This window comes from Mesoplodon mirus, assembly GCF_964341445.2.
Source record: "Mesoplodon mirus genome assembly, chromosome: 17".
NCBI lineage: Eukaryota > Metazoa > Chordata > Mammalia > Artiodactyla > Ziphiidae > Mesoplodon > Mesoplodon mirus.
In genome coordinates, this window is record NC_138993.1 from 28778190 (window position 1) to 28788601 (window position 10412).

General features: G+C 38.2%; 1 pseudogene across 1 annotated transcript; it reads right to left on the reverse strand.

Moving 5' to 3' along the window:
- Window positions 1-7032: 7032 nt before the first annotated feature.
- LOC309792569 (syntaxin-18-like) lies at window positions 7033-8344 on the reverse strand (annotated as a pseudogene). The gene is made up of 2 exons: window positions 7872-8344; window positions 7033-7679 (listed from the first exon to the last, which is right to left on the reverse strand). The product of its transcript is annotated as a syntaxin-18-like (transcript).
- Between the last annotated feature and the right edge of the window lie 2068 nt (window positions 8345-10412).

Consider the following 10412-nt stretch of genomic DNA (forward strand, 5'->3'; position numbering starts at 1 on the left):
GAAAAAAAAAAGAAAAAAAACAAGAATGAAGAGAACTGAGGACAGTCTCATAGACCTCTGGGATAACATAAAACACACCAACATTTGAATTATAAGGGTTCCAGAAGAAGAAGAGAAAAAGAAAGGGACTGAGAAAATATTTGAAGAGATTATAGTTGAAAACTTCCCTAATATGGGAAAGGAAATAGTTAATCAAGTCCAGGAAACACAGAGAGTCCCATACAGGATAAATCCAAGGAGAAATACACCAAGACACATATTAATCAAACTGTCAAAAATTAAATACAAAGAAAGCATATCAAAAGCAGCAAGGGAAAAACAACAAATGACACACAAGGTAATCCCCATTAGGTTAACAGCTGAACTTTCAGCAGAAACTCTGCAAGCCAGAGGGACTGGCAGGACATATTTAAAGTGATGAAGGAGAAAAACCTGCAACCAAGATTACTCTACCCAGCAAGGATCTCATTCAGATTTTATGGAGAAATTAAAACGTTTACAGACAAGCAAAAGCTGAGAGAGTTCAGCACCACCAAACCAGCTTTACAACAAATGCTAAAGGAACTTCTCTAGGCAAGAAACACAACAGAAGGAATATACCTACAATAACCCAAAACAATTAAGAAAATGGGAATAGAAACATGCATATCAATAATTACCTTAAACGTAAATCGATTAAATGTTCCCACCAAAAGACACAGACTGGCTGAATGGATACAAAAACAAGACCCATATATATGCTGTCTACAAGAGACCCACTTCAGGCATATAGACAGATACAGACTGAAAGTGAGGGGATGGAAAAAGATATTCCATGCAAATGGAAATCAAAAGAAAGCTGGAGTAACAATTCTCATATCAGACATAATAGACTTTAAAATAAAGACTATTACAAAAGAAAAAGAAGGACACTACATAATGAACAAGAGATCGATCCAAGAAGATGATATAACAATTGTAAATATTTATGCACCCAACATAGGAGCACCTCAATACATAAGGAAAATACTAACAGCCATAAGAAGGGAAATCAATAGTAACATATCCATAGTAGGGGACTTTAACACCCCATTTTCACCAATGGACAGATCATCCAAAATGAAAATAAATAAGGAAACACAAGCTTTAAATGATACATTAAACAAGATGGACTTAATTGATATTTATAGGACATTCCACCCAAAAACAACAGAATATATATTTTTCTCAAGTGCTCATGAAACATCCTCCAGAATAGATCATATTGTGGGTCACAAATCAAGACTCAGTAAATTTAAGAAAATTGAAATTGTATCAAGTATCTTTTCTGACCACAATGCTATGAGACTAGGTATCAATTACAGGAAAAGATCTGTAAAAAGCACAAACAAATGGAGGCTAAACAATACACTACTTAATAAAGAAGTGATCACTTAAGAAATCAAAGAGGAAATCAAAAAAAATACCTAGAAACAAATGACAATGGAAACATGACGACCCAAAACCTATGGGATGCAGCAAAAGCAGCTCTATGAGGGAAGTTTATAGCAACGCAATCCTACCTTAACAAAAAGGAAACATCTCAAATAAACAACCTAACCTTGCACCTAAAGCAATTAGAGAAAAAAGAGAAAAAATAAAAGTTACCCGAAGGAAGAAATAATAAAGGTCAGATCAGAAGTAAATGAAAAATAAATGAAGGAAACAATAGCAAAGATCAATAAAACTAAAAGCTTGTTCTTTGGGAAGGTAAACAAAATTGATAAACCATTAGCCAGACTCATCAAGAAAATGTGGGAGAGGACTCAAATCAACAAAACTAGAAATGAAAAAGAAGAAGTAACAACTGACACTGCAGAAGTACAACGGATCATGGGAGATTACTACAAGCAACTCTATGCCAATAAAATGGACAACCTGGAATAAATGGACAAATTCTTAGAAATTCACAATCTGCCAAGACTGAATCAGGAAGAAACAGAAAATATGAACAGACCAATCACAAGCACTGAAATTGAAACTGTGATTAAAAATCTTCCAACAAATAAAAGCCCAGGACCAGATGGCTTCACAGGCGAACTCTTTCGAACATTTAGAGAAGAGCTCACACCTATCCTTCTGAAACTCTTCCAAAATATAACAGAGGGAGAAACAATCCCAACTCGTTTTACGAGGCCACAATAACCCTGATACCAAAACCATACAAGGATGTCACAAAGAAAGAAAACTACAGACCAATATAAGTGATAAACATAGATGCAAAAATCCTCAACAAAACACTAGCAAACAGAATCCAACAGCACATTAAAAGGATCATACACCATGATCAAGTGAGGTTTATTCAAGGAATGCAAGGATTCTTCAATATATGCAAATCAATGAATGTGATACACCATATTAACAAATTGAAGGAGAAAAAACATACGGTCATCTCAATAGATGCAGAGAAAGCTTTTGAAAAAATTCAACACCCATTTATGGTAAAAACCCACCAGAAAATAAGCACAGAAGGACCTTTCCTGAACATAATAAAGGCCATATATGACAAATGTGCAGCCAAGATGGTTCTCAATGGAGAAAAAACTGAAACCATTTCCACTAAGATCAGGAACAAGACAAGGTTGTGCACTCTCACCACTCTAATTCAACATAGTTTTGGAAGTATTAGCCCCAGCAATCAGAGAACAAAAGGAAATAAAATAATCCAAATTGCAAAAGAAGTAAAGCTGTCACTGGTTGCAGATGACATGATACTATACATAGAGGATCCTAAAGATGATACCAGAAACTACTAGAACTAATCAGTGAATTTGGCAAAGTAGCAGGATACAAAATTAATGCACAGAAATCTCTGGAATACCTATACACTAATGATGAAAAATCTGAAAGTGAAATCAAGGAAACATTCCCATTTACCACTGCAAAAAAAATAATAAAATATCTAGGAATAAACCTACCTAAGGAGACAAAAGACCTGTATGTAGAAAATTTTAAGACACTGATGAAAGAAATTAAAGATTATAGAAGCAGATGGAGAGATATTCCATGTTCTTGGATTGGAAGAATCAACATTTTGAAAATGACACTACTACACAAAGCAATATACAGATTCAATGCAATCAAACTACCACTGGCATTTTTCACAGAACTAGAACCAAAAATTTCACAATTTGTATGGAAACACAAAAGACCCCGAATAGCCAAAGTAATCTTGAGAAGGAAAAGTGGAGCTGGAGGAATCCGGTTCCCTGAGTTCAGACTATACTACAAAGCTACAGTAATCAAGACAGTATGGTACTGGCACAAAAATAGAAATATAGATCAATGGAACAGGATAGAAAGCCCAGAGATAAAACCATGCACATATGGTCACCTTATATTTGATAAGGGAGGCAGGAATGTACAGTGAGGAAAGTACAGCCTCTTCAATAAGTGGTGCTGGGAAAACTGGACAGGGACATGTAAAAGTATGAGATTAGATCATTCCCTAACACCATACACAAAAATAAGCTCAAAATGGATTAAAGACCTAAATGTAAGGCCAGAAACTATCAAATTCTTAGAGGAAAACATAGGCAGAACACTCTATGACATAAATCACAGCAAGATCCTTTTTGACCCACCTCCTAGAGAAATGGAAATAAAAACAAAGATAAACAAATGGGACCTAAAGAAACTTCAAAGCTTTTGCACAGCAAAGGAAACCATAAACAAGACCAAAAGACAACCCTCAGAATGGGAGAAAATATTTGCAAATGAAGCCACTGACAAAGGATTAATCTCCAAAATTTACAAGCAACTCATGCAGCTCAATAACAAAAAAAAACAAACAACCCCAATCAAAAATGGGCAGAAGACCTAAATAGACATTTTTCCAAAGAAGATATACAGATTGCCAGCAAACACATGAAAGAATGCTCAACATCATTAATCATTAGAGAAATGCAACACAAAACTACACTGAGATATCATCTCACAGCGTTCAGAATGGCCATCATCAAAAAATCTAGAAACAATATATGCTGGAGAGGATGTGGAGAAAAGGGAACACTCTTGCACTGCTGGTGGAAATGTGAATTGGTACAGCCACTATGGAGAACAGTATGGAGGTTCCTTAAAAGACTACAAATAGAACTACCATATGACCCAGCAATCCCACTACTGGGCATATACCCTGAGAAAACTGTAATTCAAAAATAGTCATGTACCAAAATGTTTATTGCAGTTCTATTTACAATAGCAAGGAGATGGAAACAACCTAAGTGTCCATCATCAGATGAATGGATAAAGAAGATGTGGCCCATATATACAATGGAATATTACTCAGCCATAAAAAGAAACGAAATTGAGTTAATTGTAGTGAGGTGGATGGACCTAGAGTCGGTCATACAGAGTGAAGTACGTCAGAAGGAGAAAGACAAATACCGTATGCTAACACATATATATGGTATCTAAGAAAAAAAAATGTCATGAAGAACCTAGGGGTAAGACAGGAATAAAGACACAGGCCTACTAGAGAATGGACTTGAGGATAATAGGAGGGGGAAGGGTATGCTGTGACAAAGTGAGAGAGTGGAATGGACATATATACACTACCAAACTTAAAATAGATAGCTAGTGGGAAGCAGCCACATAGCACAGGGAGATCAGCTTGGTGCTTTGTGAGCACCTAGAGGGTTGGGATAAGGAGGGTGGGAGTGACAGAGATACTAGAGGGAAAAGATATGGGAACATATGTATATGTATAACTGATTCACTTTGTTATAAAGCAGAAACTAACACACCATTGTAAAGCAATTATACTCCAATAAAGATGTATATATATATATGTGTATATATATATATATATATATATATATATATATATATATATATAAATGTACTGTAGATTAAGAAAAAAGAGAAAATGTTGAAAAACTTTGGTCAATATTAGGTCACCTGGTCTATCAATGAGAGAGCCATAAATAGAAAATACAATCTTTTTAAAATTTCTAAGCCTATTGGCCATATCTCCATTTAGATATCTTACAGTATTAATATAAGAATAATGAATACATTTTTAAATTGAGGTGAAATTCCCATAACATAAAATGGATCATTTTAAAGTTTAAAATTCAGTGACATTCAGTGTTGTGCAAGATACATAAGCATATTTAGCACAGTTAATTTAAAGTTTTTATTAGTAAGTCTGTACTTCCTCAATAATAATTTCTGTTCACAAACTTTTGTTTCATTATATGCTTTTAATTTTGATTGAAAATTGGACATTTTGGATATGTTAATTAGTGGCTCTGAAAGTCAAATTGCCTCCACCTCTTCAAGATTTGTTTCTGTTTCTTGCTCTGAGATGCAGAGTTTTGTTTGTTTAAAGACATTTTAAAAATAATTTTGTTAAGTCTATATTATTTGTCATATGTTATCTGTGACATCTTTATTCTTTAGGTTTTGGTCAGCTAGTGTTTTGATAGAGATTTCCCTAAATTCCTGGAGTTAAAGTGAACAAACAAGAAGACTAAATAAAAAGCTATCCAACTCTTTGCAGATTTGCTTTATGCTGGGATACTCCTTCAATGCTTATCTGGCTATTTACTACTCTGCTTTAGTCTTCATTTCCTGTGTGAACTTAGCCTAAATACAAGTCATAGGTGTCAACATAGGGTCTTCTCAGGATTTTTCTGAGCATGTGTCCTGGCCAATGCATGCTAACAGCCTTCTTAATTCCCCCTATTACATGAACATGTGTAATGCCCTAATTTTCAGAGAAAGTCTCTCTTAGCTTTTTCCTTCTAGACATTTTCCATATCTGCTGTTTGCCTCAACTGTCTTCTTTTATCCTAGCGGGCAGTGGATAGTTCATTTGCCTTACAATATTTTCAAGGGATGTCCTCTTTAAAGCTGTCATTCTGCTCTGATAGATTTCTGAATTAAGTGAAACAAAGGGAAGCACTGTATATCATTCCTTCAGGTAGCTCCTAGACAGTTTAAAACAGACAAGCACAATTATTTATTTATTTTTTCTAGGAGATGTATTTTATTGACTGTAAGCTCATTCACATGTAACTTTTGACATTTTCACTCTGTGCAAATAAAGAACACAGGATCCCTGTGATGCTCCCCGGACTGTCTGTGCAGAGTCCTCGAACCCACACACTGGGGGCCCATGTGGCGCTTTCTGCACAGATGTGGCCGCAGATGCCTTGTGCCTGAGTACAAGCAGGCGTTCCTGATTCCTGGGGCTTGTGTGGGTGGAGAGGCCCAAGTCCTTCTCTGGACGAAGCTCCGTGGGCCCCAGTGGCTGGAAGTCAGGCCTTCCCCACCCCCTGCCCACCCATCAGGAGAGTGTTGGGGGCAGCAGTTCTGGGGGGGAGCCAGGCCCCATCCCCACACTTCTTCCCGGACAGGAGGCAGGTGGGCTCTCACTGACTTTCTAACCTTGGACCCACCAACAATACATTAAATGGCTGTAGTTGTATTCACTAGACTCACAAGGCGAAGGTGATATCTTTTCTACTGCACAATGAGTCTGTGTATCAGTTGGGTGAGGCAGACAAGAAGCCACAGGAAACAATCCATCATCTGCTGTGAGGAGCTACTGGCCAGTGCTCTTCCTGCTGCCACCAGGAGGGAAAGGCCGGCACCTCCTCCAAGCCTGAGACATCTGTAGAGCAGGAGGGCTGCTCCGGGGCGGCCCCGTCAGGTGCAGGAATAATCACCCTCCCGGTTCCTTCCCTCTGGCTGCAGGATTGTGACACAGACCACTTCTAGTTGTGTTGTTTTCTTTCTCAGCTACTAAATGGTCTTAAAACCACAAGTCGGGTGTCCCTTTTGTGAGTACATATCTCAGTGCCCCCTCCCCACTGATGGCGCCCAGCGCGCCGTCTCCTGGGTGTGGCCGCCTAGCTGTCGTACCAGTCAAGGAAGAGCAGGGAGAAGGAGCACATCACCAGGAAGAAGAGCACCCACACGCGGAAGCCAGCGTTGTTCTTTTTTTTTTTTTTTTTTTTTTTGTGGTATGCGGGCCTCTCACTGTTGTGGCCTCCCCCGTTGCGGAGCACAGGCTCCGGACGCGCAGGCCCAGCGGCCATGGCTCACGGGCCCAGCCGCTCCGCGGCATATGGGATCCTCCCAGACCGGGGCACGAACCCGTATCCCCTGCATCGGCAGGCGGACTCTCAACCACTGCGCCACCAGGGAGGCCCACCAGCGTTGTTCTTGATAGCCTCTCTGATGTCTTCATTGCCCTCCTTGATATTCTCAGTTGCTCCTACTACTAATTTGTGAATATTGTCAATCTCAGCTTCTTGTTGTAAAACCTTCTCTGTGAATATCTCTTGGAGTCTGGAAATTTCAACCACTTTCCCTTCGATTTGCCTCACTTCGTCAAACAGGCTATTTATTTCACTAATCAGGCACTAATTTTCTTGTTCGAACATTTGTATTTCTTCTGGGGATAATTCATCTTCACCTTCCCATCTCCCCAGGTTCCCAATTCAGGTTGTGCTTCGGCTGGATTTTTTTCTGGAAATTCTTCAGTGACAGGTCTTTCTTCAGAGTCTTTTGAAGGATTCTGTGAAACTTTCTCAGAAGATATGGATTGTCTTGTCTTTGTATTTGGTTCTGGTTCCAGCTTAGATAATCTTTTCTTGTCCACCACTCACTTAACTCGGATGGCTCTCTGTTCTGAGTAAAGTTTACATACTCTTGGGCCTCCCTGGTGGCGCAGTGGTTGAGGGTCCGCCTGCCGATGCAGGGGATACGGGTTCGTGCCCCGGTCTGGGAGGATCCCATATGCCGCGGAGCGGCTGGGCCCGTGAGCCGTGGCCGCTGGGCCTGCGCGTCCGGAGCCTGTGCTCTGCGGCGGGGGAGGCCACAGCAGTGAGAGGCCCGCATACCGCAAAAAAAAAAAAAAAAGTTTACATACTCTTTTTAAGTAATCTTCAATGAAATCCAAAACAGCACTCCTATGCTCCTTCACTTGCTGGGAATGTATCTCCTTGTGGGCTTGTGTTCTCAGTTGTTGGATCTCTTCTGAGCAGGTCCTCATGAATGTCTGAGCATCCTGATCTGTCTGGTCTCGTTCTGTGTGGGTCATTCTCCCATATTCAGACATGACATGGCTATAAGCATTAATATAATCTTTCCTGTGTGCGAGAAGAAAAGCTCTCAGTTTGCCAATGTGTGAAATCACTTCACGCGCCCGGCTGGAGAAGTCGTCCTTAGGCCGGGGCTCCGGCGGAACAGCTCATCTCGGCTGCCCTCGACCCCACCGCCCACCGCCACTCCCAGGGCTTTGTTGCGCGTCTTCACGGTCTTGACGCTGGCCCGGAACAGCAGTGTGATGTCCACTGCCATGGTGACCCACACCCACGGCCCCCACCAGGCCCGCCCACGTCAGCAGCTGGCAACCGCAGCGCGAGCTGGGAAGCTGGAGGACCGTTCCGTTTCCGCACGCCTCTGCCCACCAACGGCGACAAGAGAAGAAGGCACAATTATTTGATAATAAGGTCTTCACTTTTCTCTACACAACCAATAATGAGAATCCCACACTGGGTACAGGGGTTGCAATTTTCAAGACTGCTGAGAAAAGGATGGTGATGGTGTAAGAACAAGTAAAAATGTTACAAAGTTTCCTACTTTTTTTAAGTTACCTTTTTCTGATTAACATTTTCTTGGTTGCTGTAAACTTTGACTATTTTCCACAGTTTCTAAAAAGTTAATTCTAAGAGTTATTGTTTGACTTTATAGTTGTCTATAATGAATAAGGATCTTGGAGCTGCATACTCTGCCATGTTCACTGACATCCACGACACCACACATGCATTTTTACAGTACATTCAAATAATGGTAGGCTCTAATCACTATTGGTGCATTTTCTTTAATGCATTTATTTAAAAATAGCATGATACATTGAAATAATATAGTTTTAATCTCATCACAAACTAGAGATTAGCCTGAACGTTTACTTGCTTATAAATCAACTAAAAAACAAAAAAGAATAATACCAAGAAACCTATGTTATTTCCCTTTTTGCTAAACTCTAAAACTCTAAAACTCCACCTATGGAAATGACATATATATATATATATATATATATATATATATATATATATATATATATATAATCTCCATATATATACATATAATGAGCCACAACAATCTTTTCAATCTCTGTGGTTTTAAAGCACTCTCAAACGTATTGCTATATTTTTAATGTAAGTACAGACTAAACTAATATAATTTTTAATTTTGATGATTTATCACCTCCAATACTTTCTCCATTTTGCTGTTTAGAATTTTTAAACATGTGTGTTTAGAATTCTAAACATTTCTGATCCACCTTCAGTTATACACATTTATCACTGAAATGAAAATTATTTCCCAAAGAAACTGAGAGCCATTCAACTTTATATAGTAAGTATTTAATTCAACAGCTATTCTATCAGAAATTGGGCCAGTCACTGGGAATAGAGTGAAGAATGAAGTCTGCCCTTGAAGAAGTTCATAATTAAACAAAGTAAGGTGAAGGAAATTGATGTGAGCCTTTAGTGGCCCCTGGGAGAAAAACTCTGGAACTTATAATTTTGAATAATCTTGGATAGCCACACTAAAATATTTTTTCTATTTTCTTTGTAGTATATGATGCATAAAAATACTGACGCTATTTAAAATGAATTTCCACTTCCTAAACATCACTATTTTGTTGGATTTTTGAAAATTAACAAACCCAGCAGCATATTAAAATCATGATCCCAATAGCAAAGCAGAATGCAATCCAACATAATGTATTGGATGTTTTAAAGATTTCTTTTTTATAGTAAAACATGTGGTAAACTAGATTCACCAAGCAGCACTAACAAGGAACTAACCAAATAAATTGTGAATCAATTTTTAAGTGGGAAAAAAATGAAAACATATACCTTTAGAATAAGTACAATGCCCTGTCTTGTTATAAGTATGAAATTTGGAAGTGTCAAAATCTGATTTCATTTTAGAGACCTCTTTACAATAGAAGAAGATAATAAACCAGATTGAAACAAAACTATAGGTAAAAATTCCAAATCATGTGTTTCAATTCAAATCCATGTGATATATGATTATTCTGGTCACTTTTTTATTAATTCATTAATTCCAAGATATATAGATATATATATGTTGACATCAAATATCTTTATATTCATGCAAGTTCTAACTCGGGTACACTTCTTGAATTACATTTATTTTATTTATAATTATATTGTATAATGATAGCAATCAATGAGAGGACTTTTAAACTTATTTTAAATCTTTTAAACTTAAACTTTCTCTATTACCAAATCTCTTGTTTTTCCTCTGCTACCACCACTGAAAGCAGAACTCTACATTCTTTACACCCTTTATTTTTCCATGTAGCTATTCTTTGAAATAATTAGTTTTCTGTCTAATACATGGCTGGT